The sequence below is a fragment of the Vanellus vanellus genome (assembly GCF_965231255.1).
Source record: "Vanellus vanellus genome assembly, chromosome: 10".
Lineage (NCBI taxonomy): Eukaryota > Metazoa > Chordata > Aves > Charadriiformes > Charadriidae > Vanellus > Vanellus vanellus.
In genome coordinates this window covers 13,835,615-13,852,589 of record NC_138915.1, presented here as the reverse complement: position 1 = coordinate 13,852,589, position 16,975 = coordinate 13,835,615, and the positions used below count along the sequence as shown (strand labels likewise).

The 16,975-nt window shown below is 52.1% G+C and overlaps 1 protein-coding gene across 1 annotated transcript in view; it reads left to right on the top strand.

Moving 5' to 3' along the window:
• LOC309676013 (relaxin receptor 1-like) overlaps positions 1-16,975 on the top strand; it is a gene marked incomplete at both ends in the record, with an annotated part of 40,530 nt that overhangs the window by 9,805 nt on the left and 13,750 nt on the right. The gene's annotated exons all lie outside the window — the stretch shown is intronic.

The window sequence follows — 16,975 nt, the reverse complement described above, 5'->3', positions numbered from 1 at the left end:
CCTGGCCTTGGGAAGGCTGGGGCTCCCAGAGCTGGGGTTTCAGTCCCCAGCATAAGGACAACAAAGTGGCAGGTAGGTGTAAAATCAGACTGGACGCTTCTACCCTCAGCCATCCCTTTGTATAGCCTTAAACAGCCCCTTTTTTTCCTTGGTGCTTCTGTTTCCCTACTTGTGTTTCCCTGTTTAACATGGAGAAAATACTACTCCTAATTTCCCTGCTTGGCTGTCCATAAAGCAATTATCTGATAATTGTTTCTGCTCATTGGCAAGTTAGTTCTAATGATGTTTGCTAAACATTTGATTATTATTGCAAACACCACTTCTGCATGCGGAGTCAGGGCTGTGATTTCTAGAGACGGTTTCTGGGAGAAGTAGGTTTTACAGGCAAGTGCTTCTGTTTTATAGAGATATCCCAGTTGGAGCTAGAATTTGTGATGCTCTTAGGTTTTCTGGTTATGTAGATAAAATAATTAAGGTGATGAGCTTGCACTGGGTGACAAACATGGGTTTGATAGAATTAGACAGTAAAAATCCTGAATAGTTTGGGAAGAAACACAGAGAAGAGGAGGGAAGAGGGGTGCTGGGGGAGTAGAGGCCAGGAGGGGTGTTTCCTGTCCGTCCCTAGGACGTGCATTTACAGTCAAGCAAAATCCTCTGGCTGTTTAAAGCAGAAGTCTCTGCCCCCATCCCTCCAAATTCATCAGCGGCAGATGCAGGACACAAGCCGGGGCGATGCTCTGGAGCTGCCCTCTGCAAGCTCCCGGTGCCTGCTGAGGGCTGCTGCTCCCCAGCCGAGCTCCTGCCAGTCCCTGCCTGCCTAAGTCAGCAGTTTTGGATGTTTCTTGGAACCAATTGATTCACCTCCCACCACAGCCATCCTTTTTCAAGCCCTGGAGACCATTATGCAGTATTTCAGAAATGCTATTAAAGGCCTTTCTGGATGGTTTTCTGTAATCAGGCCCTTATACCAAGAGCTCCAGGGCATCAGAGGAGAGGGATCATCCCTATGCCACGCTGTGCTTTCCTACAGAGGATTTGCCCGTTGCTCTTGGCTGTCTAGATGAACAGAAGCTTTTCTCACATTGCTCCTTCTCGCTGCAGGAGCTGTGGTGGCAAGAAGAGCCCAGGAGAAATAGTAGAGTGGGTTAGAGTGCAAAACGCCCAGGCGTTTGCTGAGAATAACACAGGGAAAACTGGAGAGATGCTTCACTTCAGCCTCCAGGTGGGCTCTGGGGGACGAAGAAAATGTTGGTTAGAGGCATGTCGCTACCTAAGCGGCATTGGCTCTTATTTGGCTGGGAGATGGAGTGCACCCTCACATCACTTGGCATTGCCCCTTCCCCACAGACTTGCTGGGACTAAAACGTTAGAATGAAGGAAGGAGAGAAAAAATATGGAGATGGAGCTCCTAAGTGCTGGGAAAGCCAAGGGGTTATCAGTACCAGTCCAGGTGTTGGTGGAGCAGAATAGGCTCTTGCAATACAAACACAATCCCAAAAAGAGAGACAGAACAGGAAGAAGAGATTGAGCTATTACAGGAGCAGTAGAGAGGAAGAAAGTGATGTGGGTGAAGCATAGGAGGCTGTTAGCAGCTGAGGACAATCTGAATTAGCCAGCGCTGGCTGCAGAAGTTGTAAAGGATGGGATGGGAGGGTATGGCGACCACGCTTTGCAGCATGTGCAAGAATGTAAGGAAGCTGAAATGCCCCCTGCTCCCAGCTCGCCTCCAGAGGCAGGAGCGCCTGAGGAGGATTTGCTTCTTCTAGTGGCACTGTGGAAATTGGGCCTCTTCCTCCAGCATGATAAATGTGCCAGCGCCAGAGATAAAAGACAGGGCTCACACCAGCAGCACGTTAGGAGTTTGTCGTCTGACAGTTGTCACAGCAGCACACATTACCTCTATGAGGTGACATGGTGGTGTTCCTTTCTTAAAAAAAAAAAAAAAAAAAAAAAAAAAAAAGGAATGGATTGCATTTATCATGGGCCCCCACAAAGACAGGATGTCATAAAAATGAATTGCACTTGTGAGCAGGGTAACATGTCATTGCTATGGATGTGTCCCAGGAGTTCCCTCGGAGTCTCAGCACTGACTGCAGCAGTCCTGTGCAGTGAGTATGGACCAGCCAGGGGCACCAGCAGGGTGTGCTCATCTTTTATGCCTTCTCCAAAAATAGCACAGGATATGCAGGACTTTATGCTCATATTTAAAAAACCATGGGACTAATAACACATTGGCTGTCACTAAAAAGAGAGCCAGAGCATCCTCCGGGCAGCTTTCCCCAGCCTGCATGCTGTTGCTTTCTCTACTGCCATGTGGCTGAATGATGGAGTATTTGCAACATGGCTGGAGAAGAACTGGCATCAACCAAAAGTCCCTGCTGTTGTTATTCCCCCTATCCTCTCAATATTCAGCTTGTGTTAGGGGTTGTTTTGCTTCTCTTGTGCATCTTGCAGCTTTCCTTTGATCACACAGTTATGGGGCTCCTACCGAGCTGTATTCCCTGCTCTCCTCCAGTGGCACTTTCCCACAGTGCCAAAGCACCGGTGCATCCTTGCGGTGCTGTAAAACAGCCATGACACGCACAGGACTGCAAGTGGGATTTGCATAGCACTTTGCAATCTTTCAATCAAAGACAGCCCAGTTGTCCACTTTCTCCCTGGCCTCAGGCCCTCTCTGCTGTGACATTCACATGTAATGATCTCTCCTTATGCTCGCAAAGTTCAGGATTCTCAGGCTGCCAATGGCACAGATGTCCAAGGATGCTCTTTAATATAGTACGCATCAGAGCCCCTGGAATTCCGAGGGAAATATGTAGCTTCACAAGGCAAGTCCAGATCTGCAGGGGGAAAATCTACCTATAAGTGTCTAAAGGACCAGCCAGTAGCAAGAGGAAGGTTATGCTGGTTCCCCAATAAAGCCTGGAACTGACTCAATCCTTGTCCAGACCTGGTGGCCTTCAGGGAGCCAATTCTTTTCCTGGGCCTGAAAAATCTGTATTTCCCTGTGACGGTGGCTTCCAAACATCTTCCTGCAAGGTACTTAGAAGGCTGTATCTCTCAAGATGCTTAAAGCAATAGAGGGTATGAACCCTAAAAAGCAGCACAGCTCAGTACTTATGTCTAAAATCCAACATCAGAAGAAGGTGTTGTGATCAAACTTGTCTGCTTTAAGGTTGGCAATTTCACATGATTTCAGCATGACGACTGGAAAGCAAAGGCCTTGATGGCCCAAATACTTTCCTGTGATTTATTCTGCAGTGATCTGCAGAAGTAAGAAACATGTAAGTTTGCAAAATATGGAAGAAACTGCAGAGTGTGCCAGCTTAAACAGCTTTAGCAATTTGTTCTGCTTCTTCCCAACCGTTGCACAGCCCACGGTAGTAACAGGCTGCTCCACCTCTACCCCGGTTGGTCACTGGTGAAACTGGTTCTGTTTGTCTCTCAGAATTTAAACCATAAATGAGTGGGGTAATTATTTCACTTTGATATTTATAGCTTTGTTGTCTGCAACCATATTTCTGCCCAGCTCTGGGAGCTGTGAGCGCTGGTCTGATGGTGGTGGGTTCATGTGCTTCCTCCCCGGCTCTTATGGCCTGAGGACAGCGGATGGTAATGTTGGTAAAAGCTCATAGAAGATCAGGGGTCATTTGCATTTACAATGCAAATGCTAACTCAAGTAAAGCTAATGCTTCTCTTCAGCTTCAACCATGCGTTTCCCTTTATGAATCCTTTTGGGCATCCAACTTTTATAATGGTTCTGTTTTCAACTTACCAATTCCCTCTCAGTGCCTGTTCTGCTAAGGTAATATTATGCTTTCGTCTCAGTGGCAGTGGAGACTTATTTCACCAAGGGGTTGGAATTTCAGCGCGAAGACCTCGCCCTGGCTGCCACCCTCGCCGGCAGGCTCTGCAGGGAGCACTCCAGCAGGTCCCACCGCATCCCCTCATCTGCACACACACAGCGGCTGCCCGGCACAGGGTGCTGGGGTGGTGTGTCAGCACACCGTTAAAATGACAACTTCATGGTAAGAGGTGTGCTGGACTACCACGCACTAGCATTTACCCTGTTTCACAGAGCACGTGTAGACAGCAGCCTTTGTGCAGCAAGGAAATGTTCTTCGGTCCTGTTTTGTAGTAGTAATAGCTAAAACTTCCATCGGTGTTGGGGGTGTTCAACCTCAAATGGCTTTGCAGCCCACAGAATGAAATTAGCAGCAGTGAAGCATGGCCACATCGGTAGCAGAGCACAGAAACCTCAGAGAGAAGGAATGCTCAGCTGAGACTGCGGAGGAGAACAGGCAGGCAGAGCATTTCTCCCCAGCTGGAGCTAACACCCCAACTAACCTCTTTACACCACCAAGGCTAGAGTTTATTAAAGACTATGAGTCAGCCAAACCTTGAGTATGAATCTCATTAGGCAGTAGAGCCCTTACTCCTAAGAAAGACTTTGCCTCCTACTTCTTCCAGTTCCCAGGTCCTTCCCCTTCCAGCAGGGACCTGTCTGACTCCACGTACCTCCAGGTTTTGGGCAGATTTGTGCAATCTCTTTTTCCAGCAGGATAAAAAGCGATAATATGCAGGAGAAGTGTAGAACAACATGAAACTGTGGGAATTCACACACGGAGGGCAACAGCTTCCTGCTGGCCCTGCCACCTCCCCAGCAACGCCAGGACGTGGCTCTGCTGCAGCAGCAGCAGCAGCAGGAAAGTTGGGGTAAGGACGATGTGAGTGAGGTCTGGCTCACATTGTGGCTTGGGGCACTCTTACTGAGTCCAGACTGATTTCTCTGCAAGTACCACAGCATTGGTATAGTCCTCATGGTGTTCGCTAATGTGATATTTCTGCCCCTTACCCGTGAAGTAGTGTGGTAGGGAAAAGCACTTCTGATGTGGGAAGTGGCTTCCCAGGGCAAACCACAACCCCGGTGCTGACAGTGAGCATCGCACGGTCTGGGCTTTGCTCCCCCAGCCCCTGTGCTGTGGCAGTCGGGACCAGACCTCCTGTCTCTGCAGCATCACAGTTTTGGAGAGAAAAACCCTCTGGAGCTGTGCAGGAGCAAGAGGCCAAGACTCAGCAGCGACACAAAGCTCAGCACCGCTGTTTGCAGCAGAGCCCTCCTTTCCGAAATACAGCCCTGTCTGCTTCCGCAAGGCTGGCTGTCGCTGCATGTGGTGCTCCCCTTCCCTGGCGTCGGTGCCCTCCGAATGCCTTACCCTCCCCAGCTCTGCAGCGCCTTTGGGGCATTCCTTACAGCCCCCCAGGTCTGGGATAAAGCCAGCCCTCTCCAGGAGCTTTGGCTCCTGATGGACTTGGGAACTGTTCGCTGGGGCTGGAGACCTCTGCTCTGTTGCTGTCATAGTGTCATCTCTGAGCCTTTCTCCTCTGGACTTTAGTCTCCCCAGCTGCGAAGTGAGGGACAGCAATTGCTTCTTACCCAGCCAGGGAAAAAATAGGTGTAAAGGAGCCTTCGTTATTGCTCCTTGGCCCCAGCCGGAGAGGGCTGCCGATGGGAAAGGTGCTGTGATTCCCAGTCCTGTAGGCAGTGATGCTGCGGGCTCTGGCTTACGGGGGATGCACTCCAGCAGCGATGCAGCTTTCAGTCACTCTAGCGAGGAACGGCAGAAACTGTCTTCTCACTTGTCCGGGGAGCAAACCCCTACCCAGCATATGTACATACCTCCCTTGGCACCTCCAGGAATATTATCTGTTGTTGACAGAAAAAGGAACAGGGCTGAAGTGGTGTGAGCCGCCCAAACACCTGCAGGGCACCTGCCCAGATGTGCAGGGGACCTCACCAGCAGAGAGGCAGCAGAGACTGAGTCCGCTTCTCCTGTAGCTGTGTGGAGTGGCAATGGGGGGCAAAAGTGCTGCTGCTCAGCCTGGGGAGGACTTGGGAGGTTAAGGTGAGGCTGCTGGGCTGGATAGGGCCCCCCTTTGCTCCAGGTGGTGCTGGCAAGGAAGGGAAGAGCAGCTTTGCATCTCTGCATGGGCCTGCTGCTCTACTCCCATTTCTCATCTGTGCTTTCAAAGTTTATAAGGAAGAAGGAAATGGGGGGAAAAAAATATATCACCACAAAACCCACTTTCTACTCCTCTTGGTATTTTTCATTTTCATCGCTGTTTTTTCAAAGCAGTGAAGCCTCCAAGTTTGGGGAACGGGGACTGCAGCAGCTGCTGGTGATAGCCAGATGAGGCAAACCCAGATGTGCCTGCTGGAGGACAGGCCCCATGCAGGAAGGAAGTCCAGGACATTGCATCTTTTTAGGGCACGAGGGAGGAAGATTTGGTTACAGGTGGATCAGAGCAACTGCAGGATGCAGTATTCCTAACAGACTGGCTTTGCAGAGAAAGGAGTGGTGCTCTCCCTGCTGCCCCTCTTTCCAGGGGGTATCTGATGCTGCCTCTGATTCGCACTGTGCAGTTAAGTCATCAGTTTCTGCTTATTAGACACAAAGTGGTTTCTGGGAGCCATTAACTGGTCTGTATCGGAGAGGTGGACAGGCGATGTGCGTGTAGATGGACTGTCCAGGGGGAAGATTGTGTACAAATGCATGTGTTGTTAATTATTACTGTGTTTTCTTATAGTTCAGCAGGGAGAGGCTTCTCCTGCCCGTTTGCTTGTTACCTGGCAGTCTCAAACCTGTGACCCTCTTCCCCCCTGTTCTCTTCTGCCAGCTGATAAATGAATTTTTTGGAGGAAGGTATTTTCAAGTTCATTGTCTCTAGCTCTTTTTTGCTGTTAATATGTCTGATAAGGGAATTGAACTTTTCCCAGGTTCCTTTTTTTACCTTTCAAAGCACCAGTTAAATCTGTATTTTCTCCCATTTGTCCTCTTCTCCATTTCCCTTCACCCTGGAGGGTTACCTCCAAGGACAGAAGAGGAATGCAGAGACCCGCTGAGGTGCTGCTCTGCTGGAAGCTGCAGACAGGTAATTTGTGTTTTTAAGTGGGCTGATCCCTTGGGAGCACTGCTGCCTGCTGGGACCACTCACTGCCCTATGGGACACGTGGCAAGCCTTCTCCAAGCTGGGTGCAGGGAGCCCAGCCCGAGAGGAGCTGTGCCTGTTAAGGGCATCAGTGCAGCACTGGCGGGGCAGGGAGTGCTGTACAAGTTTGCAGCATTTTCTCTTATTCATAAATGAACGTGTTTACCAAAAATGTCCTGCAGCTGGCGTCAGGCGGTAAAGATGCTTGAATTTCCTTCTTGTCCTTGAACCAGGTGACATCTGTTCAGCAGGGATGCTGAAATCATTGTGCCTGTTGGTGTGACTGCTGCACCGCGCAGGCGGCACGGGCTTCATCTGGAGAACTGCAGAGAGGATTTAATCAGGACTGACACGCACACTTCCAGCATCTTGCCTGGCCACAGACGTCATCCTCATTGATTAATCCTTCAAGTCTCACCAGCACTGCCCCATTCCTGCAGGTTTTTTGGTCCATCTGAAGTCAGTTGTGCAGAATGGCTGTCAGCACGGACTGCTGCTGTGAAGGGTCCATCCTTCTCCTCTGAAGATGGGAGCGGAGCCTGTGCCTGTCCCCGGCTGGTGAGGTGTTGGTGGCAGAGGGAGGGAGATGCTGGGCAGCACCAGTCGTTACACCCACAGACCAGGGATGTTTCAAAGGCTGCTCTGAGTTTGGCTCTGAAGATTCAGAGCTTTGCCTGGAGCCAGCTGTGTTCGGGCACAACGCTGCCGCTGGCTCCAGCGTGCTCAGGTTTGGGTGGGAGGGGAAACCTGCCTGCTCCTTCAGCTGGAGGGTGAGGATGGGCAGATGGGTGGGAAGAGGCTGCTGACTTAGGCAAAGAGAGATCAGCCTCACATCTGCCTCCTCTGCCTCAGCCCCGTCCTCCGGAGGCAATTTCTCCAGCTGATGAGCATATTTCTGTATTATAACACTGAACCACGGCTGTTCTGCTGAGCTCAGCATCCCGCTTCCCAGGCTGGGAGCGAGGCAGCGGGCTGTGACTGTTGTTGGATGGATGAACAAACCCAGTCATGGCCCCAGACTAACAATTTCATCCAAACGATCAAGTCCCACAGCAGCCAGATCAGCTGCCGTGACAAAGGCAGGCGCTGCGGGTGCCTGGCCGAGCAGAGCGCGGCGTGCGGGGCGTTGCACGCGCAGCTGACGTCCACCCACCCTACACCCACGGGAGAGCGGAGCCGGTCTGTGATGCGCAGCTCGGGACCTCAGACGCAGGCAGAGACTCGCCTCAAACGGAGGGGGGGGAGGAAGGACCAAAAAAAGTCGGGTCTGAGTGACAACGGAGGGGTTTGGCACAAGGAATTATCCCAGTGGAGGACAAAGTAAAAGAGAAAAACTGACGTGATTTGCGCAGAAGTAACATTATCCAGGGAGACGGTAAGGACCGCTGCGGGGGGGCAGGCACTGTGCGTGGCTGTGCTGGAGCGAAGGCTGCCCGGCAGATGACTGTGGAGCTCTGCAAAGAGGTTACGCTTTTTAAAATCCCGGGATATAAATCCATGCCACGCGATTGCACAAGTCCTCTCCGAGCCCCTCGGGGCTCTATATCATAATTTATTGCTGGGCTTCGCAGCCCAGAGATTTAACGCGTGTGGGGAGGTGTCCAACGCCCATACGTCATCTGGGTAGGTGGGAGGTGCGTCCCCACGAGCTGGACGAAGATTGCTGCCAAAGGGCGGAAATTTTTTGGCCCATTAACAAAGCTCACGTTAAGAAATACAAACTTGGTGTAAAGATGCTGACAGCCTGCAGGAACATGGGGGAAGAAAGCTGAAAGGCTCTCGGAGCACAGAAGGTTGGTCAAGGGCCAGAGCAAAGAACAGGCCATGGAGATAGCCCAAAGAGGTGCAAGAACAGCAAGTTGGATGAAGAGCAATGAAATGTGGGGTTTGTGTAAGAGAAGATGGATGCCCCTTGGCTCCTGCTGGGCTTCCTGTGGGGAGGAGGCTCTGCTGTTGGGTTGGAAGCAGTACAAGATGTAAAGTGGGGTGCCTTTCTGCACCAGCTGGAACCCCACAAGGTGCTTCCTTGCTCCCGTTCCTGATGGAGCATCTCCAGCCAGGTCCAGTTTCAGAGCAAAGTCCTGAGCCTGCACCTTCATACCTTTGCAAGAAGTTTGCTACCGAGATCTCCCTGTTTTGCCTACAAGCCATCCAAAATCCCAGCCTATACCTTGTGCCATGAGGAGATGCCTGAAGGCAGGTTCCTCAGCTCAGGCCCATCATCTGCTGCTGGGGGTTATGACTTTCAGTTCTGTGGTGCACCACAGCTTCACACAGGGACCTGGGACGGGAGATCCTGAAAAGTCTGCAGAAGAAATGTCAGTCCCTGAAACACGCTTTCATTTCAGAGTTTTGATTTTTCTTTTTCTTTTTCTTTTCCCCCTGGCTGCAGGTTCGAAAGCTTTTTAATCACTGTCGTGTGGCACTTTGGCATCCAGCAGCAAATGCCCGAGCTTGAACATTAGGGCAGAGAAGCGGGTTTGTCTCCTGACACTGAGCCCACATCCAGCCCTCAGGAGCAAAGTGATCGCTTTAAATTGCAGCAGCAGAATCGCAGAGCCTCTGCAGAGGGTCTAAGACTTGTATGCACAGAATTTTTTTTCCAACAGCTTCTTTCCTTCTCTGAAAAAAATGAAGTATTTTGCCTCTCTTCCATTTCCTCTTCCCCCACCAGTCTCAGCCTATCTGGCTTTTAGCTTCAAAGTGCCCTTAGATCTTAAATCAACTTGATGTAGAGCCACAAATACTTTATGTCATGTTCTTTTGGAAGCTGTTCCCTGCTTCCTTGTGCTGCGGCCACGGCAGGGCTGGCTCATGGCTGGAGGCAGATGGCGGCGGGAGGGAAGGCTGCGTTTCTGGGACCCCATTTCCTTCAACGTGGAGGAAAGGGGCGCCAGTACCAATGACAACCAGGAATAGGGGTAGAAATAGTCGTTGAGTTGGTTTAGAAGCATCAACAAGAATTTCGGTAAGTTTATTGAGCTTTGAATGTACTAGTAGGAATGTGCAAATAATAGGGGGGATATGTACATCATTTAATCCTACACATCTCCAGGTTGAGAAGAGGTGGGACAGTAGTGACCTGAGTAAAGATTTGCTTTCCAGCAGCGGGGTGGGGGGGGGGGGTACATTTCTACAGATTTTCTGGACCAGTAACAAGCCTTTGGAAACGCTGGGGAAAGGAGACTCCAAGGAGACCTGTGCTCACTGTGCAGATGGGCTGGGAGCCAAGGGTGGACAGCAAAGCCGTGGTAGGAGTTTGCTCTCTGACTGGACCACCCCTCCTCCCTCCCACTCCCCAGCTGTGAAATGCTGATTCCTCTTGCTCCTTCTCCAGGCTTGGGTGAATTTGAGCCCCAGAAGCTGTTCCATCCATGGAACTCCCCCTCCTGTGCTTTGACTGTCCTGGTCCATGGGGTTTCCATGTGGCATGGGGAGCTACGGCCGGCAGCCTGCAAAAGGGGTGGCTCTGCCAGAACTCATGCCCACTGATGGCACGGCCAGGCTGCCTAGGGACAGCCCCAGCAGCTGGGGGACCTGTGCCCAGGGTGGGCTGCACAGCACCCCTCTCATCCTCCTCTCTGCTCACCCCTGGAGTGCTGGTGGGACAGGGGCAGGGTGTGCACGGTGGGACCTGGGAGAGGTGGGTGAGGCAAAGGGACAGGCAGGGACTCCCAGACAGCACAGGGACGGGGACAGGGTGACCACAGCATCGGTGGGGAGAGCAGGATGCAACCCACCTGGACCCCAGCCCAACAAGTCTGAGTACCCTGAGGTGTGCTCAGATGGTGGGTGTCTGGGGTGGTGTCTGCCCTGTTGGGGCTGCATCCCTGCACTGGGACAGCTGACTGGGACACATAGCGCAGGGATGGGCCAGAGATCCCTGCAGATGCCTCTGCTGGGTCATGTTGGTCCGGCCACCAGACATGGGTGGGTGCAGGTACTGAGGGCAAATCCAGCAGAGGGCCCTCTCGGGGAGGAAGCAGCCCTCCTTCTCCTCCCCTTCTTTTCCTCCTCCTTCTCCTTCCCCACCTCCCCCCCCCCCCCCCCCGGCTGGCCCTGGGCTCCCCTGGGACGTGCACCCAGGGTGGCTGGTGGGCAGGTGGGACAGCACAGCCCCACACTGCCCCTGGGGTGGAGAGCGCAGGCAAAGAGCTGCACTCTCCTGATGAACGACTGGATTAATTTCCTTCTCCTCTTCCTTCCTTGCCCTGCACACCGCCTCGCTGGATTTTATGTGCCGAGTCCCACGCAGGCTGTGAGGTGCTGTAGATACACCCAAACGCTGCTGCACCGGTGCCTTCAGGAGGGTGATGGCTGCACAGCGCGTGGCTTCCTGGGGACCGGTGACAACCTGTAGCATCCCTGGTGTGTGCACTCCTGGGAGACGTCGGTGCACTCGTGTATGTTAGCAGCAGAGGACCTGCAGCATCTCCACATTCCCCTTCCATCCTCCCTCTGCTGCCCGGCAGCCCAGGAGGTTTCCAAGGCTTTCGGGGCCGGGGACTGCCCTGCCGGTGGCTGCTGACATGAGGCTGCTCCTGATCGTTCTGCCATCGCTTTTCTACGCTGCTACAAGTAAGTGGCTGTCTTTGCAGGTCACATCATCCAAAGCGGAGAGGAAATCAGGCCCATTGACTGGGATGTTGGAGGGGGGTGTGCGCGTGGAGAATTTTATAGTAGGATTTTAATACAGATCATGGCACAGGGATGCTGGCTGCCTGGAAACGGCCGTGCTCCACCAAGAAAGTGCTGTCCTGTGAGGAGAGTTGTTGTGCCCGTTAATGCTGCTCTCGGCACTGCTCACCGCTTGCTTTCCTGGGCATCCGTGTTACCTGTAAACCCAGAGATTAGCTGCAAATTGTGATTCTGCCTTTTATTCAAGAGAAGAGAGAGTGAGCACAGGAGTGGAGGGGGAGCAGAGGCAGCCGCTGCGCTGATGTTACAGTCTGCGAGGGGAGGGAGTGGTGGACAAAAACCAGATCGAAAAAATGACACTTTTTGTTGGAAATTAGGAAGGGGGGTGGTATAAAGGCAGGAGCTCTGCGCTATTTCTATTTTAGCCTGATTTGTTGTGATTTACTTTTGTGAACGGCAATACAAACTGTTCCCTCCCCTGTGGGAGAGAGAGGAGGGTTAAACCTTTCTCCCCGATCAAACAATTAATTGTTTGCGTCTCCTTTAGAGTGGTTTGCTTTGGGTGCAGCTCAGCCCACCTTGGTAGGGGAATTGTGTGTGGTGTGCGGTGAGAAGGGGGCTGCAGTCCCGGCCGGGGGGTGACGGGGATGCCCCGTGGTGCGGAGAACCTGGGCGCTAGAGACGAGCGGGACGGGCGATGCATCGCCCCAGCCACATCCTGCGGCTCCGGGACTTTGCTGGCAGAACTTCCACGGTTTCTTTGCAGACAGAGGCAATGCAGACGGAAGGCATGTTTCATTCAGCCTGTTAGTTTCTAGAGGATTTGGTCACGGCTGTTTTCTTGGCGATGCGTGGGCTTCGTTTACAATCCTGGGTGGCCCTCGTGAAAAGTCGAGACAGATGCTGAGGTTAATCCCGGCTGCATTTGGCTGCCTCCTCTGGCTGTGCTTCCTTCTGTGGCCCTGCAGAGCCGGGGCAGGAGGGTCCCCACTGCGGCACAGTGCCTGTGCCCACCCCATCCCGCCTTTGCCAGGGAAAGTCAGTTTATCTAATAGGCTGCATCATATGAAAATTGCCTGTCTTCTTAGCGTTTTACCTTGCCTGAAACACAGTTTTCCTCTGGTTGGTTGTTTCGGGTTTTTCTTTTATTTCACAACCTCCACTGCCGTCTCGGGCTGTTTCTCTGATGTCCTGCACGGTCCCTGGTTTCTGTAGCCCTGAGGGGGGGTTAATGCAGAATGAGGTACTATGGGGGTGGCTGGAAAACCTCAGGTCAGCTGGAAATCTGGGGCTTGAGCATCGTTCCTGAAAAAAAATATAAGCTATCTGTGTTTATATGTATATATGTATAAACTCCTCTCTCTTAGTATTTACATAGCTCCATATGTGGATATGCTCTCTGCAATAGGGACCTGGAGGCCCTGGAAAGGTTCCTGTTGCCTTCTGTGGGTCCTACATAAATTCAAACTAAGAAAACAGCCAGAAACCTGTGTGACATGACAGTATGCAACAGAGAGCCTCCCTGGATAACTAGAAATGGCCTCCCTGGATAACTAGAAATGGAACCGAGACAGGAAAAAATTCCTCTGGAGCACCTTGAGCTCAGCTCTTAGGGCTGGGGTCAGATCTGCTTCCATTCACAGGACTTGGAGAGGGTAAGGGACATGCTTCCCTCTGCGGGGCTGCAAGAGGGCAAGAGCCAGGGGTCTTCTACTATCCCTACCTGCCCCCCTGCCACTGTTTTTGTTTTCTGACTCCTTCATCACCTAAGACACTGTAATAAGGAGACATGTTTTTCCTTACAAGCCCTGCTCTCTGCCAGCCGTCGCCTCTGCTGCCTGCAAGGACAGGACCCGATGGCACCTCCAAAATCTCATTTCTCCTTCCACTGCTCTGGCCTCTCTTAAGAGGTTTCCCATTTGGCAGATTGCAGAGAGATGCTCTTAATTGCCCCTAATCTTTGTCCAGGTTTCAATTCACTGGTTAGGTGTATATCTCGCAGGGATCCTGCGGAGCTGTGCCAAAGCCTGCCAGAGTGAGGGGGGGACAGGCCAGCTGAGATAGCAATCGAGGGAGCAGCAGGGCCACTGCAGACATGCTTAAAAACACGCACGCGAGAAAGCGCATTAAATAGTTCAGCAAACTTGCTGACAGACTGAAGGCTGTCTTCAGGAGTGCTTGGGGATCTCTGCGCTGGCTGCAGCATGGCGGGAGCTGCCCCTGCCCCTAACACAAACCGGTGCCAGCGCGTTTAGCATGTGGGATGCTGCGAAGGGAGTCGGGGGGGTCCTAAGCAAGTACCTGCGTGAGCAGGAGCCCTCCCGGCGTTGCACCCGTGGGCTGTGGCAGGGTCCTGCGCAGCACTCGGTGGCGCTTGCTGCGAGCACCCACGGGGAGGTTTCGTGTTGAGGAGCCTCTCGCAGGTAATTCACACTGATACACAGACCAGACTTGAACTGGTTTGATGCAAACGTCATTTTATTTAGTTTTTTGCACTTGCTTTTATTATTGGGTGTGATCTGCCAGCATGAGGCATTTTTAATAAATATGATAAAACTCTTTTATTGAAGCATTAACACTCAACAGTTCTATTAGAAATACACTTACAGTTGGCTCAAATTTTTATTGTATTCGTTGCCTCAGAGAAATAAGTGCTTAGGAAAATCAACAGGAGCAGTCACACATGAGGAGTTTGCATTTGTCCATCTTGCAACACATTAATTTTCTGGAGCATTTTCTCATGCATGCCCCCTACGAGATATCCATGTACCAGAGTTTTCCATGAGTTTTTTTCTTCCTTGGATGGGTGTCCTTGCTTAGCTACTGATTCACACATCCTGAGCCTCTGGTGACCGGTCTCGACCTGCCGGCAGAGAGCAACTCCGTGGGCACCAGCCCCGCTCCTTGTAAAGCATTTTTTTGTATGCTGCTGCAGTGCTGGTTTTAGTGTGTAAAATGAAATCTGGCAAAATCAATTCCCCTTCCAGATCAGTTATAACTAACAGGTAGAGGTAAATGATGGATTTTCCCTTTCCCCACCCCCTGGTTTTGGGCAGCAGCCCAGCCCTGTTCAGTCTGACCCTCTGGGAGGAGCTGGTGTGAGTCACACCATTGCTGGAGGAGGCACCTCCGAGTGAGGTGTTATTCCAGGTACCGGCTTCATCCTGGGTGAATAATTTCATGCTGATGGTGACATTTCTGTTGCTTCCCAGCAGGATGGAGGTTGGCAGCTCGAAAGCCCTGTTCATTTTGGAGCAGTGCAAGCAGGGAAGGCCGCGCACAGGGTCGTGCAGAGCCTGGCACCACGACTTTGCAGGAGCCCACACCAGGGAGCAACATCCATGGGCACCGCCTGCCCTTCTCTCACTCTCCCTGTGGTATTCCCATAGCGCACAGCCCAGAACACATCCCCCCCATTCCAAAGCTGATGTAATCTGGAGAACACCAGCCCTCACCGCACCCCTCCGGGCTTTGGGTGTACCAAAATTTGCTCTTTACGAGTAAGACGCTGTGGTGCTAAACGACTGGTCCATCATCATGCAGGAGATGTCTGTCTGTGTCTGTCTTCTTGGAGAGGTTTGGCTTTGTAAAGCAGAATCGTGCCCAGAAGCGTTTAAAGTCGCTGAGGCTCCGCACTACGGAGAGGTCTAGGACGAGGCTGGCGGGTAAGGGGGTTAATGCCCTGGGAAATGCCACTGGAGCAGGAGCTGCCTGCGCTGCCTGCACCACTCACCAGAGAGAAACGGCCACATCCCCGCTCATGTCTTCCTTCTTTTAGGTATATGTGATGTTGTCGTGACATTTGCAGGCTGGGAAGGGAAGACCTCCAGCACAGGCAGTGGCCCTCGCCGGCATCTCCGGTGCCATGTCTGTCACAGCCGCGACTCGCGTCTGCTGTGTTATCAGAAGAAAATGGATGTTCTTGCTCCCAGCTAAAGGAACAAAAGATCATGCTTAAATGAATTTTCAGTGACAAATTTTTTGCAACATTTAATAGCAGATATGCTTTTTAATGTCCCAGGCAGGCAGTAATTCATTTAACAGTTGTTACGCGTTTCAGTGTTTTGCGGTAGCGCGTGTGATACCGCCGTGGGTTTAGACACATCTAATACAGAAGTATAGCCACAAGCACTTATAAAAATCTAAAATTACCACTCGGTTTGCAAAAAGACTAGTCAAAGGCAGGCACTTCCAGAACACAGATCTCCGAAAGCCCTGTGTACTACACAAGCTGTACCAAGGCCACAACCCAGACTTTTTTACTTTGGGGTAAAACGGGCATGGCTCTTTCTGACAGTGCAGATCCCCCGGCACGGGAGCTCCCTGCAGGGTCAGGTCAGCCCAAGGTGTCCCCAGCCGGGGAGGGAGAGCTGCTCCCCCGCCAGCTCCCATGGCCCAGGCAAGGCAACAGCTCAGCCTTCACAGCCCTATAGAAATGGGGTTTCCCTTCGTGCCCCAGGCTGCCCCATGGTTGGGATGTGGGGTCCCAGCTGACTCAAGGTGGGAGACAAAGAGGAGCAATGGCGTGGGTCCGTTAAAAATGTCACTTGGACCCGCTTTATGGCGTCAAGTGGATGGAGATGCTTTCCAGAGGTGCTTGGAATGGCTCCAGTTTTCAGGAAAGATTTATGGGGCCGCAATACATTCTACTCCAAATCTTAAAACACTTTGAATCATGCTGATTAAAGCCATAGATTTGCATAGATTTGGAAGTCCTTATTTTCCCCTGAACAAACACCCAGATGCGTCAGTGAATCCCTGGAAAGTCTTGCAGGACGCCCGGCCATCAGAGAAGTCCAGGCAGGGATTCAGGCAGTGTGCGCCGATTACATCTGCCTCAGCCGGCTATTGCAGAACGCGGGGATGTTTCTAGTCTAATGGAAAACTTCCTCAGGTCCAGGCACGACCTGTCTGTGGGAAAATGTCACTGGGGTGGATGGGGTACCCACAGTTTGGCTGCTGGGCCAGCCAGAGGGGGCCACGTCCATGCGATGCTGCCCACAGGGGCATTGGAAGTCCCCACCAGTCACCCCTGCATCCTCTCCAGTCTCCATCATGCCAGTGCTTGCTGATGGGATGGTTAACGGGGGGAGGGGAGGTGTGAGTGAGACAAAGTGCTTTTAATTATAGCATGTGCCATTAGCCATTAATAGCCTGGCAGTTGGAGAATATCCTGAGTGACAAGCTGCGCCCTCCCTCCCCCCCCCCCAGCCTTATTCCCCCGGTGCCTGATAGCTCCCACTTCCCAGGGCCTTGATCAAAGCTGGCTGTGGAAACGTTTAGCTGGATCTGAAGCGTGCCTCTGCCACGGATAATTGCAGGATATTAACGAACAGGGCCCTGAAGCTGA